The sequence below is a fragment of the Sorex fumeus genome, unplaced genomic scaffold, assembly GCF_029834395.1.
Source record: "Sorex fumeus unplaced genomic scaffold, SorFum_2.1 ptg000006l, whole genome shotgun sequence".
In the NCBI taxonomy this organism is placed as follows: Eukaryota; Metazoa; Chordata; class Mammalia; order Eulipotyphla; family Soricidae; genus Sorex; species Sorex fumeus.
The window spans coordinates 45,691,689-45,705,288 of record NW_026606063.1 but is presented as its reverse complement, the minus strand read 5'-3'; positions in this window follow the sequence as shown (position 1 = coordinate 45,705,288).

Genomic DNA, 13,600 nt, shown 5'->3' with positions numbered 1-13,600 from the left:
CCCCTCTTCTCTGTGCTTCCATTAGTGATAGAAGAATCAACGTTCCCTGAGACATCCTAGATCACATGGACAAAGACTGACCTATGGCTGGCAGAGCAACAAAATGAAAGAATTTATGCTCCAAACCTGGGTACCTAGATTGTTTGTATTTGACTCCATGTAAAAAGGGAAATTTATATTTTATCTGGTTTAATTGCACTATGATTGTTTGGGGTCTCTTTTAAAGTAGGCAAACCTCAACGCGTTCATATTGTTTCAATTATTTTTAATTTTTTTTATTTAGCCACTATGGTTTACAAAGCTGTTGAGAACAGACTTTCAGGCATTCAGTGTTCCAATTTCAAACCCACTATTAATGTGAGCATCCCTCCACTCAAACTTGGGTCTTAATACAGTGCTGAGGATTTCTTTATTTCTCTTTTGGGGGACAGAGTTGGGAAGGGGGAACAGTCCCAGGAGTATTCATGGCTTATTCCTGGTTCTGTGCTCAGGAATCAATCTTGGTGGTGCCCAGGGGACCATATGTGATGCCTTGGGTGAAACTAGAGGCTAGTCCTAGCTCTGCACTCAGGAATTACTCCTGGTGGTGCTCTGGGGTCCATATGGGATATGGGAATCAAATCCAGGTTGGCCACGTGCAAGGCAAATGCCCTACCCACTATACTATCACTCTGGCTCTGAAGAATTTCTTTAAAGAAACTTCTAGCCAAGATTGTAAACTACAGAGATATTATTTTGATATTATCAATTTTTTAATTGACTATATGTGAGATAGACCATTATAAAGCTATTCATGATTGGGTTTCAGTCATACAATGACCCAACACCCATCCCTCCACCAGAGTACATTTCCCACTACAAATATCTTCCCATCATCACGCAAACACCTCCTGCCCTTGTCCCCACCTGCCTCTTTGGCAGGCACTTTTCTTCTTTCTCTCTCTCTTTATTTACAATACAGGTACTAAGAGGCTATCATGTTTTTTCAGGGAGTTCAGTATTTTTGTCAGGAAGGTAAGACTGGAATAGCTTTTTTAACTGGGTGGCAGCTTTGGGATGTGAATGTAACTGCTGAGGCTTCTGGAAGTACAAGATTAAGAAGGAAGGCAGTCCATCCCAACCCCTTTAAATTCTGGAGATTTCAGTCACAAAAGCCTTACAAATTTTTGTGCTTGGGTTTCAATTATGCAATGATCAAATACCCATCCTTCCACCAGTGCCCATTTCCCACCACCACGAATCCCAGTATCCCTCCCACCTCCCATCCCACCCCCATCCCACCCTGCCTCTGTGGCAGGGCTTTCCCTTTTGTTTTCTCTCTTTTATTGGGTGTTGTGGTTACAAAAGCCAAAATTTCATCAGATTATATCTTGGTGAGATTTGTTCTGAGATGGTGGAGTCTGGCCAGAAGCTTGGCAGCAATTTTGGATTGTGGGAGCAAGCAGGTGCCAGGGGCTCTGTTTGGGCAGGCACCAGGCTGACCTACCTTGCCCTCTCCAATTTTCCCAGGTCCATTCAGCTTTGTGCAGGCCCAAGATTAGCTGTGGCTTTTGATCTCTTTCAAGATTTATTTATCAGTCTCTGAATTAAGGCCAATAAATGGGCTTGTGTAGCTGAGCCGGAGGTGGTTTGTGGGCATGGCTCACACATACCTAAATTTTGGCTGTTTAATTTCTCAGGAAACTTGGTCCCAAGTTATTGGGGTCCAGCCAGAGACACAGCGGCAATTTGGGAGTATCAGGAGGTCTGAAGGCACCATCAGGTTGCTGATGCACTTGCCCCATGGATACAGGTTGACCTACTGGTGTGTGACATTGCACCCTTTACTTTAATTTTCTTGACAGACAAGTTCAAAATGCATGTTTCAAAAGGCCCTGAAGATCTTTATTCCATATGGAAAGAACCTTCCAGTGCTTGGTGGAGTTGATGGAGGTTAGAGCATTCATTTAACCCTGCATTTGAGAAGTTTCACTCCCTCTGTGTGTGGGCTTCACTGATGTAAGAGAGTAAAAAGACAAGGATCCTAGAGAGAAGGGTCTCATAGGTCAGTTGGGGTCTTACACTAACCTTCCAGGTGAATTGATGCCCCTGAAGAAAGAGTGTCCTCAGAGCAGGACTGGTCAGTTAGAGAAGTGCAATGCCAGTGTGATTGTTCTCACTTTGTCTTGGGGTGAGTTCAGGAAGCTGTCTCAGGACACCTCTGACCTCTGTGGCTCTGCAGGAATGAATAGACAGAATTGCTTGTCTACTGGAAAAATAGCTCAGAGTGGCCAACCCACTCTTCTCAGTCAATATTTGATGCATCTAATAACCTCTGCTTGAAGGCCCTGTTCATCCTCTGCTTCAATTTGCTTCCACACCTGGCTCTCCTATAATAAAAAAAAAATGCTGATCCCAGAGACATGGGATGGTTCTTGTCTTTGTGATGTGGATGCCTCATGCCAAATAAAAAATAAGTAGCTGTAGGTTAGGATTTGGCCTCTGGAAGAGCTGGCACTGAGTGTAGATCATTCTGATATGGATGATTTGGGCCCCAGTAGAGTTGTGATTCTCGTTGTCACTTAATAAACTTGCATTTTGTGTCCCTGCTGAGGTTCGGTGCATTTCTGGAGAATGACACCATCTTTTAGCCATTGATAAAGCTTCAGTGAGTCTCTGGGGTCACTTAACAATGAAAAACTCAATGTGACATTCTGCTCTTATCTGCTAAGAATCTTTTGGATGAATGGTCAGTAACTTAATTGTTGACAAGAGAAGCACTAGAGGGCAGAGTCCACCCCTTGCATGCTCCCTGGGTTATGTGCTACTCTGGTACTGGGGTCCTTCCCTTCATGCCTTTTTCTTCATTCATTCATACAGCATATCTGGAATCTCATCTTCTTTGTGGTAAGAAAGGCCCCTCTTTGCAAAGCACACTTTCCTTCCTTTTGCATTTCACTCCAGCAGGGTCCTAATCTAGTATGGGAGGCTGCAAGATAAACTCCAGACACTGGCAGGTTACATGAAAAGCAGTGCTCCAGTTCTTTCTGAGAAAATGCTAAAGTGCTCTGTCTTTTGTCTGTATGGTTACAGAGTTCAGATTCCTGGTGTCCCACATGCACTGTGAATAATCCTGGCAGCTATAATGTCTAGGATCCCTGACATCACATATGATTTCTGCCCGCACCACAATCAGGTATATGTAAACATCACAAAAAAGGGGTCTCCAGACCAAAAGAGCCAATATTAGCATAAACTTGTGACCAAATCATAATAATTAAATAAAAACAATGAGTTTTCTAAGGAGGTAGAGTGGGGCTGGTAGTAGGGAGCCTTCGGACATTGGTGGAGGAATATGATGCTGGTGATGGATTTGGAGCTAGAATATTATATGCCTAAAACTCTATTATTATGAATTTTGTTTAAGTTGATAAAAATTTCTCAATATATATTTTTTACAGGCATATATATTTTAAAAGTTAATAGTATGGATAATTCTATGCTAATACATTTTTGTTCATTTGTTTGTTTGGGGCCATACCTGGTAATGCTCAGGGCTTACTCTGCACTAGGAAATTACTCCTGGTGGTGCTCAGGGGACTATATGGCATCCTGGGATTGAGCTCAGGTCTGCTACGTGCAAGACAAACACCCTACTTGTTATACTATTGCTCTGGCCTCTCTGCTAATACATTTTAAAATACACATGAAATAGACAAATCCTACAAATAAACAATTTAGTAAGAATTAGGAGAGGAGAATTTTTTTCTTTTTGGCTCATACCCAGCAATGCACAGGGGTTACTACTGGCTCTGCACTCAGGAATCACCCCTGACAGTGCTCAGGGGACCATATGGGATGCTGGGAATTGAACTCAGGTTGGCTGCGTGCAAGGCAAACGCCCTACCCGCTGTGCTATTGCTCCAGCCCCCTAGGAGAGGAGGATTTTTAAAAATTTTAAGTAAAATATGAATAAGCCTATGTGAAACTGTAAATAATTATATTGTAAGTCACAGTACCTAAATAATTTTTTTAAAAGGGTAAGTGATATCTCATCTGTGGAATATAAAGTAACAGAATAGGAGACTAACACCCAAGAGTAGTAGAGATAAGGACCAGGAGGTCTGCTCCACAGCTTGGAAATTGGCTTCACATGCTGGGGGAAAAGGCAGCTCAGATAGAAAAGGGAACCCGAAGTAAAGGATGTTGGGAAGACCCATTCGGGTTGAAAGATGCATGCCGAAAGCAGACTATAGACCGAACACAATGGCCGCTCAATACCTCAATTGCAAACCACAACACCCAAAAGGAGAGAGAATAAAAGGGAATACCCTGCTGCTGGAGCGATAGCACAGTGGTAGGGTGTTTGCCTTGCATGTGGCCAACTTGGCCGACCTGAGTTTGATTCCTCCACCCCTCTCGGAGAGCCTGGCAAGCTACCAAGAGTATCTCACCCTCACAGCAAAGCCTGGCAAGCTACCCGTGAGGTATTTGATATGCCAAACACAGTAACAACAAGTCTCACAATGGAGACGCTACTGGGCCTGCTCGAGCAAATCGATGAACAACGGGAGGACAGTGCAGTGCTACACTGCCCTGCTGCTGAGACGGGGTGGGGTGCTGGGGGATGGGGTGGGGGTGGTGGGAGGGATACTGGGAACATTGGTGGGGGAGAATGGGCACTGGTGGAGGGATGGGTAAACGATCATTGTATGACTGTAATGAAAACACGAAAGTTCGTAAGTTTGTAACTGTACCCCACAGTGATTCACTAATAAAAAAAATATTTTTTTTAAAAAAAAGGGTAAGTGATATTTCACCTCACCCAGTCAGCACCATAACTAAAAAAACTGTTCAAGCACCATGACTAGAAAGTGTGACTCTTCGTGAGCAAGCATGTGTGTGAGCCCAAAGCCACATCTAATCAGCCCTATAACCAAAGTGCTAGGCATCAACTCAGAGTGTGAGCCCTGGCAAGCAGCTGCAAGCATTGCAATGTCTGTGCCTTGACCAAGTTGAAAGAATTTCTAGGGAAGGAGAGTTAAAGTCCATTTTCAACTTGTTCTGGTATAACAGTTCTGTGCTGAGACTTTGGCTTTGTGATGGCCAATTTTCATTGTGTTTTGTATTTTTCTTATTAACTTATTTTCTATTGAGGTATCGTAGTTCACAATACTATTGGGTCGTTGTGTTATGGTTTCATGGAGCATTTGTATAAGGCAAAGCAGGATCAGGTGAGCAGATTGCTCCACTGGCTGAACACAGCTTCAGTGGGCCGGTTCCTGGAGAAGGAGAGAGGCTCAGGGAAGGCCCCAGTGCTGCCACGAGTGGTTCCACTCAGTTGGAAAACGCCGAGGGATATTTTTTTCCTTCTCTCTGGGACTCCTGTTTGAGTCACTTTACCCCCCTGGGCTTTTTAAAATAAGGTACTTAATCTAATTAACTTCCTTTAGCAGCAGCCAGTTCCACTAGTCTGAATATAGAAGATACTTATTGACCATGGGGGGGGGGGCGTCACCTTCCAGCAGGGCCTCCTTGGCATTTCTGGGGCGCAGCAGGCTTGGTGGGAGCGAGGTATTGGAGTGCTGAAGATAAACTGGAATCACTGATTTAGGGGGTGGGGTGGGAGAGTTTAAGCCACACCCAGTGGCCCAGAGCCTAATCCAAGCCTGTGCTCAGGGATCATTCCTGGCAGAGTTTTGGGGACTATATGTGGTGCCAGGGGGTCAAACCAGGGTTGGCCACATGCAAGGCAAGTCCTTTAGCCCCTGTACATCTCATCAGCCCCTGAGGTGACTTTTTTAAGAAGGCCCCAGGGTTTCACTGTGGGGTATTAAGAGAAAGAACAAAACAAGTTCCCTGTTAATCTTAGAGTTAAACGGATGAGGGCAAAGTTGCTGTGTCTGGGACTGTCCTGGGAGGTCAGCAAACTGTGGGAGCCTTGGGGAGCACGCAGCAAAGGTGACTTAGAAGTCTATTGGTTTTAGATAATATGGAAGTTGAGGTCATGGACTTATGCCTGCTTGCTTGCTTGCTTGGTTTCTTTCTTTCTTTCTTTCTTTCTTTCTTTCTTTCTTTCTTTCTTTTGTTCTTTTCTTCTTTTTCTTTCCTCCTCCTCCTCCTCCTCTTCTTCCTTCTTCTTCTCCTTCTCTTTCTTCTTCTTCTTTTTTTTTTTTGGTATATCTTCCTTCCAAGGAGGCCTTAGGGGGCATTTCCAGCCAACGATCAGCCAACTGAGCTGAGCTAGATGTTCATTGTGAGAGCCTGATAATGCTGCTTTGGGTCCTCAGGCTTGCCCTTGGTGATGATCAGGAGACTTCATAAAGCTGAGGATTGAATCTGAGTTGGGTGTGGTGGGCATGAGTCCTAACCATTGTCCCATAGCCTCACCCTAAGAGTTTTGGTTTTAACATTTAGGCTACCAGTTATTAATTGGATGTCTTTGGTGCGTGTGTGTGTGTGTGTGTGTGTGTGTGTGTGTGTGTGTGTGTGTGTAGGGTTATACCTGGTAGTATAACCTTACCAGGTATAGTGCAGGGACTACTCCTGGCTCTGTGTTCAGGGGCTGCTCTAGGCAGAAATGAGGAGGGACCATGTAGTAGTAGGGATTGAACCCAGGTCTGTCACTTGGAAAGCCTGTGCTTGATGCCTTGAACTCTCTCCCCAGCCCTGAATTTGATCATCTGTGCCTGATGTCTTCCTCTAGTAAGCAGAGTGAGTTGCACTGATTGAGGTAACCTGTGTTCATTCGCTCTCTCACTTCCCCTTCAGAAACCTCATGGAGCCCTGCACTTTATGTTCTGGCATTGCTGTGGGGATAGAACACTGAGCAAAGCACACTTGCCTCTATTGTCCCTGTAATCCAGCAGGAGATGAAAAGTGCAACCAGAAACATCATTTGGCTTGGTGAACCAAATTCACCTTGAAGATGCGGTGGGCGTGATGGCAGATGAAGGCCTTGTGCCCTCGCTATGATTTGCCTGTGCTCCCGCTCATAGCTGCACGTCAGGTCTTCTCACCTCTGCAGTGTGGGGGGCTGCAGGGTAGCACTTCTTGGTTTCTAGGGTCATGTCCTTCCTTCTGTGGCCCGAATCACAGACCTCCCCACCTGTGTCTTGTTCCCCTTTTGAAGCACCACACTTTGCTGGCACCCAGAGCTTGAGAACTCATGCTCTGGAGTCTGCTTAGGACACTCCATAGCAACTGCTCCCTCTTGGTGCCCCAGGCCTTGACAATGAGTTTCCCGTAGAGAGGTTTTATTTTTTTCTTTTTCCTTCTTTCAGGCTGCAGTGAATTCTCCTTTCTAGAGCTGAACAAACTCCCCCTCTTTCTAACCTTCCCGCTGGAGAAACTCTTGGCTTTCAAGGAAGTCGGTTCTACCAGCTCTCAGAGTCTTTGTAAGAAGACAAAAGTCAGAAGAAACAGAATAGGCGTCCTTACGGGGAGAACGGAAGGGGCTACTGGTCAGAGGGACTGTCCTTGGCTCATGCCCCTCACTTGGAAAGCCAGAATTTCTGGAGTATTCTGCAGGTACCCCAGTGGTAAGTTCTCCCTCGGCACTCGGTAGGGTTCGTTTTCAACTTTTGCTGCTCTTTGCATCCTGATGCCAGATTCAAAGGCCAGCTTTATAAGGCCAGGGAGAATCAAAGCCATTTAGCCAGTGAGTCACGCACTTTCATGTGTCTCAGTCCTTGGCTGCTGGCAGTTTCTGGATCAACGGGTTAACCACTTTCCTGGAGCCAACGCAGGTAAAGGACTGGAGCTGAGCAAATATGGAAGGGTGGGCAGCCTGCCTGGGCCTGAGCCCTAGCCCGTGCCTGTGATGTGGTTGGGTCACTGTACGCCCAGCTCAGTAGGTCCTGCCAGCCACGGGCAGACAGGCCAGGGCACACACCGCTCAGTGCCTGCTGGCGCCAGAATGCTCCTGGGCTCCATTTGGGGTGGGGCTGGCTGGGCAATCAGCTCTGAGAGGAGCATTGCCCTCAGGGTGGACTCTGAGGGGATGGTGGCCAACAGCAACATCTGTAGGTCAACATCTCATCAGGGGGCCAGAGAGAAGGTCCAGGGCTTAAGGCGTATGCTTTGCAAGCTGCCCATTCTGGTTCCAGCCTTGGGACCACATGATTCCCTAAACATTGCTGGGGTGTGGCACTGGCGTTCCGGTCCACCTCTAGAGTGGCCCGGGAAACCTCTGGTACTACAGAGCCTGAGTAGCACTGCAGACTTGGGGCATTGAGCCCACATGGGGCTCCTATCAAAAGGTGCTTGGCTTGGTGTGTACCTCTGATGCTGGCAGGGCTGGGCTTCCTCTCTGGAGTGTGTGTGTGTGTGTGTGTGTGTGTGTGTGTGTGTGTGTGTGTAGGTAGGTAGGTGGGTGAGTAGGTAGGTAGATTGATCTAGGACCTCACACATGCAAGGCAAACACTCTGTCTCTCAGTCCCACCTCCAGCTTCCCTATTCTGTATTTGGAGGACAATTAGGAGGGGGCAGTTGTATTCACTCCATTAATCCTTTCCTTTAAATCTTCAGACCATAGGCCTGGACCCCTAAGTGTAGCATGGTAAGGGAATAAAGGAACTTTTGAATTGATGCTCATTTTCATAGGTGCAACATGGCACTGTGGTGGGCGTATTATTAAGAGACGCTGAACTATTCGGGTTAAGAGTTATGAAGCCTCTTTTTTCAAATCACTTAATCACTAAATCACTTAACTTCCCATCAGTCGTCGATTTGCTCGAGCGGGAGCCAGTAACGTCTCCATTTGTCCCTGTCACGTGCTAGTGTAGCCCAATGGCATCTGTTCGCTCTGGGAACATGAAGAGCCTCAAACCGATCATTCATGATTTTCACGAAGAAGTCTGACCATCTGGTAGGTGGGCGGCCACGCGGTCTTTTGACATCCCGTGGGATCCAGTCAGTAACAGCTCTAGTCCAGCGGTCATCTTTAAATCTCATTACGTGACCAGCCCATCTGATTTTCGACACCTTGGCAAATGAGACAGCATCCCTGATCCTTGATCGTCGACGGATGCCAGAACTCCGGATTCTTTCTCTCATTTGAGTGAAACTGATATTCCAAGCATAGCTCTTTCTATTCTTCTTTGGGAGACCTGAATAGGATTCTCATCCTGTTTGCGTAGGGCCCAGGTCTCTGAGGCATATGTTAATTCAGGAAGAACAGTGGAATCAAAGAGATGTGCCCGGAGTCGGAGGTTCTTCGTCCTCTTAGCTATTTCTTCGACGTTCTTGAAGGCATTCCAAGCTGCTCTCTTCCTCCTGCGTAGCTCGGGTGCCAGGTCATTTGTCATGTTGACTTCTCGACCTAGGTACACATAGCTGTTGCATTTGGAGATGGTCGTTCCGTTGAGAGCGAATGGGGCATCAGGAACGAGGCTGTTTCTCATAAACTATTTTTTCAAATAGTTCAACAAAAAATGTATGTGCATGTATGCATGCAGCACACACGTATCGAAAGAAAGATGAAGTAATATGACAAAATATTAATGATTGAATTATCTCGGTCAGAGATCCTAAATGGGAGTGGAGGGCAGTGGTTGAAAGGGTCAAAGAGAGAGGGAGTGTGTGCTGGGTTGGAGCACGTGCTTTGGATGCCCGAGGCGGGAGTTCATTTGTGGTGCTGCATGGTTGCCCAAGCACAGCCAGGGGTGACCTTGGAGCTGTGAGTACCCTGAGTACCACCAGGTGTGAGCCTCTAAACAAAACCTCCCCAAATAAAAGTCAGGGCTCCAAGAGGGATGTTTCGATTTTTCTCAGTGGGAGATCTCTGCAATGTCTGTCTGCAGACTCTTTTCCTTTGCCTCCAAAGTGTTCAGGAGACCTGGGATCACACCTGCTGAGTCTTAGCCCACAGGCAGTGGTTCAATGCAAGGACTCAAGGTGGCAGTGCTGCTCAGAGCATGTGGGACCAGGGATTACCTGGCCACCCAGTGATGCTAGGGGGGTTTCCAAGGCCATGCCCTGGCCATGCTTGGGGACCATGCAGTGTTGGGGATCAAATTGGTAAAGCATACCCCCCTCCTAATCCTTGTGCTGTCTCCCTGTTTCTGGAGGTATTTTCGATTACCACAGCTGGACACATGTGCGGGCAATAATAGACGGAGGCTAAAGATGTTGCTAAATGTCTCTTAAAGATAAATTTTGTGGTGATTTTCCCTTTCCAATTCCTTCTGTGCTTCTGTTGCTGTTTCAATGACGAGGGGTTGCACCCTTGGTTGTGGCGCTGGCACATTTGGTTTCTGTGTGCTGGAGATTGGACATTTGTGGTTTTAGGGATCCTATTGAGGTTTCTCTGTGCCCTAGGATCCACTCTCTCTTACCTGAACTTCCACTTTCATCTACCTCTGTATACCGTTTTCCCCTCCGCTTCATATTCGCTACCCACTGAATAAGGCATGAACTCCAGGCGTCTTCTCTGGGCATTTGGCCTTCTCTAGAAGGCTCCTCTTGACTTGTCCTGCCTGGCAAATTACAGGGTCTCAATGAATCTGAGGCATGATTGTACTTCTAAAAACGTAAACTGCTGATAACAAGAGGCCCCCATAGCCATGCCACCAGACTCTGCACCAGGCTGTTTTCACTCAGGGCACCTCAGAGGGGGGCAGGTGAGAGCCCTCCCTGCCTCAAGGGACCCAGCCCTGGCAGCCAGCCTCCACAATCCAACCGCTGTCACACTCCAGGCCGCTCCCCACACGCTCAGGCCAAGCCTCACATACGAGTGAACATATTCCTGGACTGTGCAACACATTTTTAAGACACTCCCTACCCATTCTCCATAATTACCATACCATATTTGATGGAGTTCAGACAGTAGGCAACAAATCATTGAGGGAAATATATATATGCATATATACATATTTTCAGATATATATACCAAAGCTCACATCACCCAAACTTTAACATGTTAGTGATATTCTATAGAATGTCTTAATGGATCCTACCAAAATAGAACAATCTTCACACTGTTTCCTATACGAACACTTTTTTGTAAGCATGTTCAGCAGTTCTTCATAACAGACAATACAAAATATATTCTTTTGGTTGTGTTTTGGGACAGGGAGTGGGGCTTGGGAAAGAAACATCCCAAATTTGATGGTGGGGAGATGTAATGGTGGTGGGATTGGTGTTTGAATATTAAATGTAATCATATATTGTGAAATAACTTATAAAATAAAAAAATCAATAGCTCTGTAGTACTGTACTCCCATTGTTCATCAATTTGCTTTAGTGGGCACCAATAATGTCTCCATTGTGAGACTTGTTAAAAAAAATCAATTAACCAATCAATCTATTAATAAACTGCTGAGGTCCTGACACTGTGCCAGACTGTCTTCATTGGGGCAACTCGGAGGAGGGCGGGTTGAGTTTCCCTGCCCACCCCAGCAGAATCCCAGCAGTGGAAAACCTCCAGAACCCAATCGCAGCCATGCTCAAGGCCACTCTCCACATGCTCTAGTGAGCCTCACCCAAAAGGGGATGAGCCTCACCTATGGGGGAACCTGCAGAAAAACCCAGATATGCGGGTTTTTCTGCAGGTTCTCGTGATCTCGTGACTGAGATCTCTAAGCTTGCTCGGAATGGGACTGGGCCTCCTCCGCCAGCTCCCCAGTTTTCCAGTAATTTGGCAGTCACACCCACAAACTGCCCCTGGAGCCATATAATCTCATCAATGGCCAAGATCCAGACACTATGAAATAAAGCTCCTGGAAGAGAGTGACACAGAATGTCCTGGAGCGTGGGGCCACATTCTCGGCCATGCTACTTCTTCTACTCTAGTCCACTGATGTACCAAAAGTAGCCCACATTTATTTGGGTTTAACATACATGCTTGTAATCTCCTATACAAGGGCTTAAATAGCTCCAGGATGAAATACAACAATCTTTACACACTTTCCTCTTATGGTGGTGGAAATGTGCACGGTGGTGGAATTGGTGTTTGAATATTATATGTAATGAACTACTGTGAATAGCATTATAAAAATGAATTAAAAATATAAACTGCCAATTAAATGATATCATTTTAAATCACGGTATTTGGTGGAGGTGGGACAGGGTTTTCTGCTACCTCTGCTCTCAGAGATCACTCCTGGCAGGGCTCACAGACCATAAGGGGTGCCAGGGATCAAACCTGGATTGGCTCATATAAGGCAAGTGCCCCCACCCGCAGCACTATTCTCAGGCCCACAGGATTTTTTTTAATGCTTAATAAGAGTTTTTTTAGACATATTTAAAAATCATGCATGACTCATGGACACATATGAACAATCATATAAATATAACAAGTTAACAAAAAGGTTTCTAAAATGTTTCTTAGCCCTCTCTGCTTAATCTTGGTGTGAGTTTTGTTTTTTTGTTTTTGTTTCTGCAGTACTGAGCATTGAAATTAGAGTCCCATGCAAGGAAGGCATGCATTCTATCATCGAGCCACTTTTATTTGTTTTAATTTTTTTGGTTTGGGTTTTTGATCACTCCAGTGGAACTCAGTAGCTATTCCTGATTTGGTGTTCGAGGGTTGCTCCTGGTGGTTCTCGGGAAAGCATGCGTTGCTGGGGATTGAATTCAAGGCTCCAGAATGCAAGATATGTGCTCCAGACCTTTGAGTTATTGTCCAGGCCATATAGATAAAACTTAAGAAAACCCAACCTACTGCAGTAGATCTTCTTTATTATGTTGATCAACAATTTGGATGAGACAAAACGAGGAGGACTAGACCACAGATTGAAAAAAAATGTTTTTAAAAACCGGGGTATAAAGCCATCTTAGTAAATGATAATGATGACTCTAAGATAAAATTTATTGTGGAAGAACAGAAAACTTCAAACGTGAAGCTTGGGGTCTCTGTCAAAATCCCCTCCATGCGGGAGTAGGCATCATACTGACGTAGAGAAGGGGTTAAGGTTGAGTAAAGGTCAGAACTACTTTATAGGTGTAAGCACCATAGGGACCCTCGTGTCCTTACAGTTACAGTGGTGGTGGTTATAATGATGGGGAATCACACACATTTTGTTGTCTTGCTTGTATACACTTTTAGTTTTGAGATCACTCTTCCTCTCTTAGACTGCCATAAAGTAGCCTGATGAGTGGATGACATGAAGATGGGAATCATGAGTGGCCACCATGAGACTTGAGGTAAACATCACAAAGAATCCCAGGAGACCCAGAGCTCAGCCCTCTGCTCTGTTTTGAGTAGTCCTGGGGCTGTTTCCCTGGTAAGAGTCCCCTGGGCGAGGGGCTGGTGGTTTGTTGACATTGGTGCCTGGGGGGGTGGGGCTCACTCTCTATTTGTGGACCTGCTCAGGTTCAATGTGGCTGAGCCCTCCCACATTCTCACTGTCCTTCACATGTTAGAGCGTCTGAGCTAAATCCAGACTGCAGAGCTAGAGCTGTTTAATGTATAGGCCTGGTCTTAGCTTGTTTGTTCAAAATCTTTTCTCTTCAGGGTTTTAGGAACCCGCTGAGCTGATTATGTCTTCTCATGGGGCAACGAGCCCTTTGGGAGGGGACTCTTGGCGGGGGGGGGGGGGAGGGAGGGCTAGAGGGACACTGGGTTGAATGCTAGATTGACATAGCATGTCTATTCTTGACTGCAAGGGTAGGGCAGCAG